Source organism: Cajanus cajan, chromosome 5 (genome assembly GCF_000230855.2).
Source record: "Cajanus cajan strain Asha chromosome 5, NIPB_CcT2T_4, whole genome shotgun sequence".
NCBI lineage: Eukaryota > Viridiplantae > Streptophyta > Magnoliopsida > Fabales > Fabaceae > Cajanus > Cajanus cajan.
In genome coordinates, this window is record NC_138521.1 from 25,801,737 (window position 1) to 25,817,251 (window position 15,515).

A 15,515-nucleotide genomic window follows, 5' to 3' on the forward strand; every position below is an offset into this window, starting at 1 on the left:
ATTCAAAGCTGCCCCAGTTAACGAATCCTGAAAACAATGAATAAGAAACTTATCATTACGAGCATATGCTACCATCTTTCTGTAATACATGGTTATGTGATTCTTTGGACAACTTGTTCCTTTATATTTATCAAATTCAGGCACTTTGAACTTTGGGGGGAACTCTATATCTGGAACCAAACAAAGATCGACAGCTTCACCAATATCATAACTACCTCCTTCCACAACCTTTAGCCTCTCTTCTAGTATTTGCAACTTCTCACTAGACCGAACATGCTCAATTTCAGAGGTTGGTTGATATCCCCTAGAAGTTTGGTGAGGATTCCCTTGGTTGATAAAATTAGAATTTTGGGGTTGGTAGGGAACTTGATGTTTATAAGAGGTGACATTCATGGGTGAAACCTCAGGTTGGGTAAGTTGTATTTGTGTAGGCAACTGGTTCACCAATAGTTGGTGTTTATCTGGGGGGTCCATGATTGTTGGAGGTGTGTAGTTGGGCGAAAGGCCATATGGTGTCCATTGGACCTCTAGAGGGTCAACATGTTGGCTGGGATTGTTAAGATGTAGAGTTAATGGTTGTGCTGGGGCTGGGGTAAAGCCAGGTGGATACGCAGGAGAGGTTGACAATTCTTCTCTAGCAACTGGAAGGGTCCCTTCTACATTTTTCACTTGTATAGACTGCAACATCTCTAGAATTTGGGCCATTTGTTCCTTCAATTGATTCATATGATTTCTCATTTCTTCGTTGAGTTCCTCCATCTCATCCATGATCTTGGCCTAAGAGCGTGTTCTATAACAATGCCGAGGAAACACTTTGTTTTTTTTTGCTTTATTACTTTCTGAATATAAAGTGATTTTTATGAGTATAAAAGAAAAGGAAGAAGAAACAAATTTTGGAAAAAAACTGATTTTGTATTCAAATTGAAGAGCGACTCCCCACATCTCAACGCTAGAGGTAAAAACCCCTTAGGTCATACAATGGTTGACACTTATTTTAAGGGAGCATTCACTCCTTAATAGATAAGGTCATCTTACTAGCAATGCAACAGTACGAGTCACATTTTCAAACAAGGATCAATCATCTCAAGATCAAAATGTGATTAACAATCACTCGAGGGAGAATTCTCTCCTCAATAATTGATGTCTAAAACCAATTATATATCAAGTCAAATGTACTATGATTATATTTCTCCTTAGTCATTTTTTGGGTAGATCTTACCTACCCTTTGGAGATCATTTTTTTAGCACATTTATCTTGATACTCTTGCTTAACCTTGATGCATTTCTAGTATGATTTTGAATCTCCTCCATATTGAATATTATCAATTATTTTAAGGTTTAAAATATAAAAAACAAATGATATGAAGACTTAATTAAATGAAAAGAAGAAAGAAAGAAAAATGAGACAAAGACTTAATTAAAATGTGAGTTACTATGCCCTTAATATGCATGTATGCATGAATTTTTATCATTTATCCTTTATTTAAAAAAAATTATTTTAGGCAAGAAAAGCAACCTAAAAAATGATATTGGATATAAATGTATGATGCATTAATGTATTAACATGTTTTTTTTGTTAGTATGAATATATATAAGAAGAGGGATAGAGAGTAGTACAATGTGACCTATTACGGTAAACCTAGGGTAGGAAATTTCTAAGGTTAACACCCTACTTTGGAAGGTCATTAAGTCCACCTATTAGTGCATGGTTTTGTAGGTGGATCTAAAAACTCCTCAAGATTTATTGGTCCCCAGGTTGCCCTTATCATATAAATAAGGACCTAGCGCATGAATCAATCACAAGTAGGGAACATACCCTCTCAATATGATTAAACCATGCTACTAGTAACAACCTGAGCAGTGACTCAACAACGATCAAGTGAGCATCAAGCCCCTCAATAACAGTCATCAAGCCACCTTCTCTTCTTAGGTTCACACAAGCTCGGGTATAGAGCCCAAAGTGTGTGAGGTACAAGTGTTAGTGGGTGTGTGCGGTAATAAACAGACATGCAAATAAAATAAATAAAACTCTAATTTAAACTTAAATCTAAACAAAACATGCGTAGCAAAAATAATAATAATAATAATAATAATAATAATAAAACAATAAATAAATAAATAAATAAATAAATAATAAAAGGGAAAAATTAATATTTATAAAATCATAATTTTGCGCAATTAATTTAATAAGGCCTGACTCTCAAATGTCCCCAGTGGAGTCGCCATCTGTCGTAACCGGGATCATGACAGGATGATGCTAACATTAATATTCAATGGAGTCGCCACTAATATTTTATTTTAAGGGAAAAACATTGGAAAACCCTTTAAAAGATAATCTTTAAAATTAAAGTTGGGTTCGGGAGTCGATTACGTATAGGGAAGGTATTAACACCCTACAACGCCTGTAAAAATAGTACCTTTAATTAATTGCACAAAATTATATAAATTTATAAATATTTAATTTACTCCTTAGAAATGTGTATATATATATATTTTTTTTAAATGTGAGATGCCTTTTTTTATATTTTTTTTATTAGAAAATTATAGGGGTTTGGGTTAGCAAATGGCTAATCAATAAACCCTTCCAATAACATGAAATATAGAATTGCTATTCAATCAATGTTATTAATTTTTATTTGTTGATACTAAATTCTGCTTAAAGCTCAGGACAATGAATAATTATTCTATTAACTTTTATGATTTACATGATATTAAAGGGTAGAAGTGCTACTCAATTAATATCATTAACCATAAAAATGAGTATACATGAATATTTTTATCTAAAGAAATAGATTTTGCATAAGGATTCAATTTAGCAAATGGCTAATCAATAAGTCCCTCCAATAACGTTAAAAATAGAAGTGCTACTTAATTAACGTTATTGGTTGCAACATCTTTATTCTTTAAAAAGAAATTTTGTACAGGAGAGTCTAAGCTACCAAATGACTAGTCATTAAACTCCTGGAACCTAATAATGTTAAAGATAAAAATGTTATTCAATTAACATTATTATTTGTTATATAATAAATACTTTTGAAACAATCATTTTAAAGACAATAAATCATATTCACTATGTACAAGCAATTATTAAATAATAAAATAAAATAAAATAAAATCAAAAAAATAAAAAATAAATAAATAAGAAAAGAAATGATACCAAATGAGATGCTTGAACTTGTTGAATCTTCGAATATAACGATCTATTAAGCGCTTTTTGGCGACCTAACACACTACAACATTCCTCACAAAATCTCAAGAAATACAGAAGAGAAAGAAAGAGAAATTTCGAGCTCTAAGGAGTCTTGGACGAAATTTTCTGGCCCGGAAAATAGTGCCCAAGACGTCTATTTATAGACGTCAGACCTGACCAGAACGGCCCGTTCCAAAATCGGAACGGCCCGCTCTGGATCATTCCGTTACGAGCTAAATGTGAATCTGAAACGGCCCGTTCTAAACTCAAAATGGCCCGTTCTAAACGCGCAACGACCCGTTCTGAAATTCGGAATGGCTCGTTCCAGATAAGGAAATTTAGGCCGTTTAACTGACTTGGAACGGCCCGTTCTCATTTTGGAACGGTCCGTTCTCAATTAGGGTTGTTGTTCTTCTTTTTAACTAGGAACGACCCTTTCCGAATTTGGAACGGCCCTTTCTAGGCTACTTAACATTTTTTTTTGGCTTCAAACTTCCTTGTTGTCACTTCCATACTTTGAGAGCTCCTCCTCTTCATAGTAGATGTGCAATGCATTATTTTTGTGAGTCCGGATAAAATTGATTATTCACATTCATATAGCCTATGTACAAGTAATAAGAAATCAAGGTTGTAAATGGTTCCTTTTCTACAATTGATGGCATAGGATTCATCACTCTACCCTCCTACTTAGCTTTACATAATGTCCAACATGTGCTTAATTTATCTTGCTATTTGCTTTACATGGCAAAATCACCTTTGATTTGAATTGTTGTCATTTTTTTATCTTTTAGTTGTAAATATTAAGAATTGAATCTAGGGAAGAACTCACAAGCAACATCAATTTTCACATTCTAATTACATACCCCCTATTAACTACTCACACAATAACCATTTAGGATTCTCACAAGAACTCACAAGCAATCCAAACTTCACAATTACATGTTTAATCACTAAATTGAATACATACAACTACACAACATGAACTAGAACAATAAGGAATCATGTGGAAGATAAAAAAAATAAAAAAAATAAAAAAAAGAAACACATAATCCAATCAATTGGGGAAACCCCTTTCATACAATACAAGTAAAAAAGAAGGGATTAAGGGTCAATCTCACTACCTAACATACATTTCATGCCTAAAGCGAGACTACTCATTCCCCCTTATCTCGATGAGCGCTTGATGAATGATGTAGATCTTTGGGATGTTATCCTAGGAGCTCTGATTCTCTTTTCGATTCTTTAGAGTGAGACACATGTGTTAATTATAATGTGAAGTGATGCAATCCTAGTTCTACTATTGCATTTATAGAGACACTAACCCATCAATAAAAGCCCAATTATTCATTTCTTGCAATTATAAAAAATAATTAAATGAAGAATATATCTTTGAAAGAATAGATGTAACGTAGTAGGTTAGGTGATTCAGTAGCCCAGAACGGGCCGTTCCCAAACTGGAACGGGCCGTTCCAAACTACTGAATTGACCTATAAAATGTAGTTGAGAACGGGCCGTTTCGGAGGGAGTACGGGCCATTCCAGAGGGAGTACGGGATGTTTCGAAGGGAGTACGGGCCGTTCTGCATGTAAATTTTGTACTTGGTGAAGGGGTGCAGAACGGGCCGTTCCAGATTCGGAACAAGTCGTTCTAGCCACTCCTGAACTTCTATAAATAAAGTTGGGTGGTTGAGGAGAAGAGGAGGTTTTTAGAAAGAAGTTTTAGAGAGAAAGACTCTGGACTAAGAAGCTTGCTTTGGGTGGATTGAAGTTCCGGGTTGAGCTTCGGAAAGGGAATTTTGCTTCTTGGCTATTCTGAGCCAATCTTCAGGTGAGGGAAGCTAGAATATAGGTTGTTTAATTTCAGGAGAGTTAGGGAAGCTTTATGCATGATGTTCTTTTGTTGAAATAGTTGAGTTGTTGGGTGCTTAAGTTGATTTATGCTATTTATATTGTGTAAGTTGACATGATAGATGAACTTTAAATATGTTGTATATTGTTGAAGTTGTTTATAAAGTTGTTAAGTTGTATTAAGTTGATATTGTAATGACTATAGTTGTTTAATTAAGTTGTTTGCATGTTGTTAAAATTATTAAAGTTGGATAGTTGTATAATTGAATAAGAAGTATAATTACATTGAGTTGTATGATGAGTAGAAAGTGAAATGAAGAGATGCATGTTGAGTATAAAGTTGAAAAGTTGCTATGTTGTTTAAAGTTTTTAAAAGTTGAGATTGATGACTATAGTTGTTTATTGCTGTAAAGTTGTTAAGTTGTCTATTGTTGTAAAGTTGTTAAGTTGCTTATTGTTGTAAAGTTGTTAAGTTGCTTATTGTTGTAAAGTTGTTAAGTTGCTTATTGTTGTAAAGTTGTTAAGATGCCTATTGTTGTAAAGTTGTTAAGATGCTTATTGTTGTAAAGCTGTGTTGTTGAGTTGTAAGCTGATTAGGCTGTGATGATAAGTTGTTGATCACTAGGACTAGGGGAGATGTTTTCAAAGTTGCTCATCCCATTGTGTGGATTAAGATAGTTGTGGTGCTCCGAGAGCCCAATTTGTTGAAAAACCCTCCTTGGAAAGTTGTCCCTTGGAGTAGTCATTCTGTTGTTCTCCTCTAGGACTTAGTTGATCCCGTGTGTGGGCAAGGTCGAGGCACACGTGTACAAAGCGACCACGGTATAGGGGCAAGGTTGAGCTATACCGATTATAAAGTGACCACGGTAAAGGGGCAAGGTCAAGCTATACCGATTATAAAGCGACCACGGTATAGGGGCAAGGTCGAGCTATACCGATTACAAAGAAACCACGGTATAGGGGCAAGGTCAAGCTATATCGATTATAAAGCGACCACGGTATAGGGGTCAGGTCGACCTATATCGATTACAAGTGGCCAATTTGAGTACAGTACGAAGTCGGGAACTTAGTTCCTAACCGAATAGTATACTTCCTTGTTTAAGTGGCAAAGTCTGAGAAACCATTCTCGTGTTGTGGATTGATATCCAAATGTGTTGTGTTGTCGGTTTGGTAAGACCTAGCCACTTAGACTACTTACTATGTTGTAGGAGATCTCCGAGTCGAAATGTGTGACGACACATAAGTTGTTAATGAGTTGATTTGTTGTTGATATGAGTAGTACATACGTTGTTGTGTTGTTAACCTGTAATTGTGTTGTATGTTGACCTTGTTGAGGATGATGATAGTGTTGTTATGTTGTAAGTTGCTTATTTGTTTACAAGTTTTGTGTTAATCTATGATATTGTTGAAGCTAGTTGAAATTAAGTTGATAAGGTTGCTATATGCCATGTGTTGAAAAGATATAACTTTATGATGATTGAGTTGTAAATTATGAGTTGAGCTAATAAGCTGTTGAGTTGATTGTGTTGTTTAAAGTTGAAATGATGTTTAGATGTATAGTTGTTATGTTGTATAATAAATTATTATGAGTTGTTTATTGTCTCTAGCTTACCCTTGCATGTTTCCATGTGGTTTGGACTGCGATGATCATACGTTGTATGGGAGCAGGGCAGGGATAGACTGAAGATAGCTCCTAGAGGCAACAGGAGGTGCCTGGAGATGGATATTTTTTTTGTAGGCTACCTTGTAGTAGCATATTTTGTTGTATATAACTGGTTGATGTTGGTTGCTTGATTAGCAACTTGTGTTGTAAATATTTTATTCTACTATTATATATATATATATATATCAATAGGGTGTAGTGTTGTTCGTAGTGTGACGACTATGGCAGGTCGTTACAATAGATAAATAAATTATTATCTTCAAATATATTATTACTCTAATTAATTATCTCTCACTATTTTGAAAGTAAGTAAATAATAACTACTATTATTTTGAAATATCACTCAAAATATAATACTAGTCCAATTAATCAATTCAAAATCTTATATATAAATCCATAAGATAATATCTCTTCAAACAAATATTTCAAAATCTTTTTTTTTTCTTTAAATACATAAGACAATATATCTTTTCAAATAAATAATTTTAAAATATTTATTTTTCTTTAAATACATAAGATAATATCGCTTCAAATAATATAATTTCAAAATCTTTATTTTTCTTATCTTAAAAACAATTATCTTTAAAATCTCTAAAATAATCAAAGTCATGATCTCTAATCAAAATATGTTAAATAAAATATAATTATCTCTCTAATAATCACAAATAATTTTATAAATATTTCTTTAATTAACAAAAATAGTCTTAGTCATTTTAAAAAATCTTTAATATAATTATAAAAACTATTTAATTAAATTATTTTTTTAATAATTTAGAAAACTTCGGGTGTTATAATAATATGGAGAAAAGAGAGACACTAGAAGAGGGGGGTGGAATGGTGTCACTTGAAAACTCAACAGTTTTTGAAGCAATGAAGTATTCTTTCACAAGCCATTTCTAGCTCAACTTAAGTGTTTTTTGACTTGCCTCTTCAAGTAATTATCCAAGTATTCTTTTAATTCAAATACTATCTAGGCTTCAAACAACCAAGTATTATTTTAATAGAAAACCTCTCTAGTCTTTAAACACCTAACTATTGTTTTACAGTCAAACCTTTTCAAGCTCAAAGAAATAATACTAAGTTAAAGCTAGGTATGCTAATAATGTTGTTTTTACAATCAAACTTCAAGCTTCTTTATATAGGTACTTCATAAAAATGATTGTTGTAAATCATTGAGCATCTCTCATTAGCTTACTTCATATATCTTCATCTTTATTCCTTATAGAAGGAAGGAAGTATCTATTGGTGCATTAAATTCTTGCATTAATTACGTTTCACCAAATTGTCACTTTTTATCTGATCAAGGAAGTTACATATTACCTTATAGGTACCAAAAAAGAGAGAAATTATGCATGTGTCAATCTAAAACAACTTTTCCTACAGTTTCTGTGCTTTACGAGAAATGTGATCATTTTTCTGATGAAAAACATATTAATTCATTCAGTGAATTGATAGTACCGAAAAATCTTTTTCAATTCAATCTGCTCAGGAATCATGTATACAAAGATGATTTTGTATCATACATCATAAATGATATAATTTAAGAACATTTTTCTTACAAATGAAGTGTTTAGTATGTGAGACTTAATGTCAAGATAACCTATCATCTTATGTCAAGTTCTTATTGTCTTATACCATATTCATCTTAATGAAAGATTAGAAAACTTTTATGTAGAAAAATGTCTATGTTTGTTACCATAAAAACTTAAGACTTGAGAGATCTAAGATCGTCTTTTGACCTAACAATCTCCTAATTTTTGATAGTGACAAGCACATTTTTTAAAAAGAGAAAATTTTAAGTGAGATAGGTTTAGTTAATTTCAATTTAAGAAGAAAGAGATTGCTTTAGAAAAAATTTTCGAAACTATCAAAATTGATGTGATCAAACTATTGAGATTCATGGATGGTGAATCAAGTTCTGAGAGTTTTGGTGATAACAAAGGACATGAACAAAAGAGAAGACATGAAAATCATGAATACCAAATGTAATAGGAGTAGTTTATGTTCTTATGCGTTGAGTAGCTTTGTTGGTCAATTTTATCCTGCAAAATAATCGATTATTCTGTTCTTGAGTGATTTCCAAAATTCATGAAGAACAAAATAATCGATTTTCCTTAAAAATAATCGATTATCTGGGTCTAAAACCTTTATAAAAGTTATTCTCTCATTCAAAAATAGAACCAAGTGATATTGTGAGAATTTTGTTATAAACTTTTGATCTTTGTGATCTTCTTGGAGAGTTTTCTTTGTGAAACAAATACTTAGAACATTTTTGTGAAATGCTTTGAGAAGAATCATCATCATCATCACTACATTCTTGGAAAGAGGAATTAAGATTGGTCAAGAATTCACAGTCTGATTTGTTTAGCTTCCAGGTGAATTCGTTCCTTTAATCTTTTTGGTGTATTGTGTTAAAAGTCTTGAGTAGGTTTCTCAAGTGGTAAGGAATTCTTGTAGTGGGTTTCTACAAGAAGTGCTTTCTTGGGTGCAAGAAAGGGTCTATCTTGTGGGTTGAAGTATGTGAATTTGTGGTATGCTTGTAAAACTTGTTCATTGAGATAGTGGAACAAATCTTGATCAGGTTATGATTGAGGACTAGATGTAGGTCACATGTGGAGTGGCTAAAACAGGATAAAACACTTTGCACTCTTCTCTCATCCTTATCTCTTAAATTGAACAAGCTTTAATTGAATGTTAAAATGGCTGGTCTTGATTAATATGCTTGTATGATTAAAAATGGAGTGGCTAAACTAGGATAAAATACTTTGCACTCTTCTCTCATCCTTATCTCTTACATTGAACAATCTTTAATTGAATGTTAAAATGGCTGGTCTTGATTAATATGCTTGTATGATTAAAAATGGTTTAAACTGAAAAATGACCACTACATATTAGTTGTTCTTAAAGTGAATTCAATAAAGATTAATCAAGAAATCATATAGGAGTCATTCTCATATACTAAGAGATTCAATATACTTCATTGGAAATTAATTTTAGAAAAGTTTTTAAAGAAATCAAGATCCTTAAAATCTGAAAATTTTTAAATGTCATTGAATCCAATTCACCCGCCTCTTGGATTAAGTCATTCTTTTCTATCACAAATGACATGTTCATTTTAATAAAAGCTTTTAGAGGTTAAGAACTGATCATCATTTTTCATATCAAAAGGTGCATTTATAATAGAGTAGGTGGTGTTATTCTAATTACTTTGTTCATGCATTTTACTCGGAAAAATTTTGTTTTGAGACATCAAAGAAATATTTATTAGAGAAAAACTTTCTCAAAAACAATCATGAAATGTTATAAATCATATATATCAAAGCATATAGATGGGAGAGCAAATATGTATATATCATGAATTATTTAAGAATATGATAGTACTATTCATTATTATCAAAATATGTATAAAAGAATGTAAGCATAAAAATAAATCATGCATCAGTATCATCGTATAATTGTCCATACTAGGTAGATGATATAAGGAAATGTCACAAACATAAATATTAGTATCATTAGAGAATAAAATAAGTTCACTCCCCATGAGATTGAGAAAGTAGTTTAAAAATTGCAAAGTGCATAGAACAAAGACTTAAAAAAATTTTCAAACAACAAAAGACATCAATCCAATAATTGTACTCCCCGTTTTGGCACTACCAAAAGTTAGTCCAATTTAGATTGAATCCTCATTTGAGCTAATTTGCATATTGAGGCGAGCAAGAAATTTTTGATGATTTTAATCTTCCCATTGTCATTCGAAAAGGTGTAAGGTCATGTACCAAACATACTCTATCTAACTTTTTCATATGAAAAACTCTCACCTTCCTTTTAAGCTTTTACCTCAAAGTTGTCATGTAAGGAGATTTCAAACAATATGCATGATGCACTAAAGGTTCCTAAATTGTAAAGGGCTATTTTAGAAGAAATAAAAGGCTCCTTAAAAAAATCAAACATGCGAGATGGTAAAGCTACCTAAAGGTAAAGAATTAGAGGGATGCAAGTGAGTGTTCACCATCAACTATAACTTTGATCGCTCTCTTGAAAGATATAAAGCCCAATTGGTTGCCAAGGGTTAGACCCAAACTCATGCGATTGACTACTTTGAAACCTTTGCGCTAGTGGCAAAGCTCAACACCATTAGAGTCTTGATTGCCCAATGCAATAGTTAGACATGAAGAATGCATTCCTAAAAGGGAACTTAGAAGAACAAGTTTACATGGATGCACCACTAGGTTTTGAACAAGGGTGTTATCCAAAATTATGCAAGTTGAAGAAAGCCATGTTGGGACTAAAACAATTTCTTAGGGCTTGGTTTGAGAGGTTAACTCAATTTGTCAAGAGGGAAGGTTACCCAAGGACAAATTGATCATACAATGTTTGTGAGAAAACACATGAAGGAAATATTGTTGTTATTATTATCTATATAGATGATATTATCCTTACAAGAGATGACTTGCAAGAGATGAAGAAGCTAAAAAAAACTCTACAAAATTTGAAATAAAAGATTTGGAATCATTAAAGTATTTCCTTAGAATGGAAGTAGCAAGGTCAAGAAAAGGAATTGTCCTCTCACAAAGGAAATATATCCTAGATTCCTTGAAGGAGATTGACATGAGTGGGTGTAGACCAACCCAAACATCAATAAATCCACATAAAAACTTGGAGATAGCAATGAAGAGGATCCTGTGGGCACTACATACTACCAAATAATGGTTGGGAAACTTATTTATTTGTCTCACAGAAGGCCAAATATTGCATTCTTAGTAATTCTTTTAAATCAATTTACGCACTCTCCCTATTAAGAACATCTTGATATTGTTTATAGAATCTTAATGTACTCTAAGAGTACTTTTAAGAAAGGGTTATTGTTCAATAAAAATGCCCAACAATCTATTGAAGCATACATTGATATTGATTGGGTTGGTTCAATTACTAATAAAAGATCAAGATCAAGGTATTGCACCATGTATGGGGTAATCTTTTTACTTAGCAAAGCAAAAGGCAAAATGTGGTTGCTAGGTGCAATGCAGAAGCAGAGTATTTGTGTGATGGTGTGGTTAAAAGTGTCCTTGAAGAGTTAGGAATGAAAATACTCCTCCAATAAAGTTGTATTGAGATGACAAAGTTACAATCAACATTACTTAAAATCCAAGACAACATGATAGAACTAATTAGATGGAGATTGGTCGACATTTCATTAAAGAAAAAATAGAATATGGAACAATTTACATGCCATTTGTTCTCACCTCATAGAAAGTGGAAGATATTCTTACAAAAGGGTTGTTTAGAAACAACTTTGAACTCCTTGTGACCGAGTTGGGAATGATTGATATTTATGCACCAACTTGATAGGCAGGGGTGTCACAATTGATATGGTCTGGTTTGATCCATTTAATGTTGCAATATTATTCCCTATTTCCTAGCTTTTTCCCTTTTTTTCTTTCCTAGTTTTCTGTATTCCTATACTTTAATTAGGATTGTTATAAATTTGTATCAGTATCAGATTGATATCTAATTGGATATTAGTTTTCTAATTTCGCTATAATCATGCATATTAATTTCCTAAATAGAACCAGTTATGCATTTTAACTTCAAAGTTGTATCACTCATTCATATAAGAGAAAAAAAAATCTTTCTTTATTTGTATAATAGGTACAAATCAATTAATAACCATAACACCTCCTTAAGGATAGTATTCAAAAGTAGTTCGGTATTCAATAATTAATATATAAACATATTGAATTACAACTACTCTAAAACTAAATATATATATATATATATATAACTATACAATAATCTAGGTATCTGAAAATGCAACCCTAGGTGTTGGTCAAGCACATTTATACAAAAACTACATGAGGATAATGCCAAAAGACGTCACTCTACCATCTACCAAATGACCTCCACTACTCAACCCTTTAAACTTATCCCTACTTTACTCCCACACCAAGCATAATCATCACAGTCCAATCACATGAAAATGGGCACGGGTAAGCTATAGTATAAAGAGTCAACATGAACAACTTAAAATATGAACAAAATTCATATTATTACATTTTTTAACTAACTCCAACATCACCATACCATTAACATTTGTTAAATTTATATAGGAATAACAAGGTGCATTATCCCATCTCATATTTAACCAGTATCAAACACCACAACACATTCAATAGTATCAACGTACTATTCATTCTACTACAACATAATGTCATAACATAATCTCAACTTAAACAACACAACATCAATAGCTCAAATTTCAACACATCAACGCATTTTGTCATATATCGACATCGCATATGAACAACACAACTGAGTCAACATATCATATGCTCAACACAACAATTATATACGTCGTCACGTATTTCGACTAGGAGATCTCCTACAACACAAGTGAGTAATCTAAGTGGATTGACCCTATCGAACCAATCAACACAAATAATATTTTTGGACTTGCTAGATCAACAACAAATTTGGATATCAATCCATAACATAGACATGGTTTCTCAGATGTCGCTACTTAAATTTGGAAAGTTCGATTCCATTGTTAGGACTAATATAGCTAGATATAGGAGTACCACAACCTTACCATGCATTACCAAGTCACCTATGAAATTAGCCCACTAACTATCCAAAAGGAACCATGCAACCTCTTCAGTAATTAATTAAGGATGGTATCCCTCGACTTAATACTTTACTCCACATCGACTAAGGACCTAGAGGAGACTCAACTTTTCACTTCAAGGGTCAACTTCCCAAGAAAGATTTTCAATAAAATGGGCTCTTGGAGCACCATAACATAATATCCACACAATGAGATATACAACTTCTAAAGAAATATCTCCTTTAATCCTAGGTCGATCAACATATATTAACTTCCAACATCATGCCTAAATGCCCAAAGCATTCTCAACATTCATCATCTTAACAACACAACAACATCATGCATAGAGCATATTCAACACATCTAATCAACTGAACAACATATAACTCATTTCATCTTTTAATTAGTATCACTCACAAACATCATCTTCATAGATCAATATATATAACATGAACAACATTTTAAATCAGCATACAACTTTCAACTTTAACAACTTAGATGTCATCATTCATTTTACAACTTATCATTATAACATCATAACTAGTGTATCAACTTACAACACACAAATTTATCATCAATACAATTATAAAACAACTTAAAAAATCATACAACTTAAGCAACTTACAACAATAGACAATTTGCAACAATAGGCAACTTATCATAGTAGGCAACTTACAAAAATTAGGCAACCTAAATAATTATCATAGTTCAATATATAATGAACTACATTCAATATTAATCATGCATCATCTAAATAACCAACAATTAGCTTAGAGCTACCAATAGCTAGTTTGAAGCTACCAAACACCTAGCTTGAAGCCACCAACACCTAGCTCAAAATTGCCAACAACTAGCTCAAAGCTACCAATAAATAGCTTGAAGCTACCAACACTTAGCTTCGATTTTGGAGCTACCAACAACTAGCTTAGAGCTACCAACAACTAGCTCGAAGCTACCAACACCTAACTTGGTGTTACCAATAACTAGCTCGAAGCTACCAACACTTAGCTTGGATTTACCAACAACTAACTCAAAGCTATCAATCCCTAGCTTAGAGCCATCAGATAGTTGAAGTTAGCGGAAAAACACATAGAAAAGGGGTTGAATATGTGTGTGTTAGTACGAAGGAATTTTAGAAACGTTTTCGCAAGAGTAATGCTCTTCGTCTAATGAACTTTTGAATGTCAGACGGTTACACAGAATTTGGTTAATATAATGTCATTGCATTTGAAGGATTCATCGTCTACTAAGAAAAATGTTTTATAATGATAATTATTGAAGTTCTAACATTTTTCTTTTCAAGATAGTTTCATTTGAAGACAAGTAAAGGATAAAGCTTTTCAGTCTAATATGTTTGTTAAAAAAAATTTGCGTCTTTGTCTTAAAAATGGTTTTAATGAAGAATAGACAGTAGACGAAGATTAATTGTGATTTGAAAATTGAAAATAATCTGCGTTTGAAATATAGATAGAGTAGTGCAATCACTTTTATATTGGTTTGCTCAACTGAATTACGTCCAGTCTTCTTCAACTTGAAGGGTTCCACTAGATATGAAATGAAGAACATTTGAGTATTATCGTCCAGTCCTGGACCTGAGTATTCTTGACCACTCCTGCCCGCTAGCTTCACTCACCAGCGCTAGTATTCTTAAACTACTTCTGGTTCTTCAAGTATTCTCGACCACTCCTAGCCCGCCAGCTTCACTCACCAGCGCTAGTATTCTTAAACTACTTCTGATTCTCCAAGTATTCTCGACCACTCCTAGCCCGCCAGCTTCACTCACCAGCGCTAGTATTCTTAAACTAATTCTGGTTCTCCAAGTATTCTCGACCACTCCTGACCCGCCAGCTTCACTCACCAACGCTAGTATTCTTAAACCAATTCTGGTTCTCCAAGTATTCTCGACCACTCCTGGCCTGCCAGCTTCACTCACCAGCGCTAGTATATTCTTCTCAGCCACTTCTGGCTAGCAGTGAGTATTTTTTGACAAGCTCCTATGGGCTTTACAAGTATTCTTTTCCTAGCCTCTTTATGCTTTATACATGATAGATTTGTATTCAGGTTTGAGTGTTTGGGTTACTCTCACAAAGAGGATTGAGAACTTTCTACACTCGCTAAGATTTTACTACCATAGTCCTACAGAGGCTTGTGTTTGAGTGTTTGGATTACACTCACGGAGAGGATACATAGGTTTACAACATTCAGTAAGGTTTG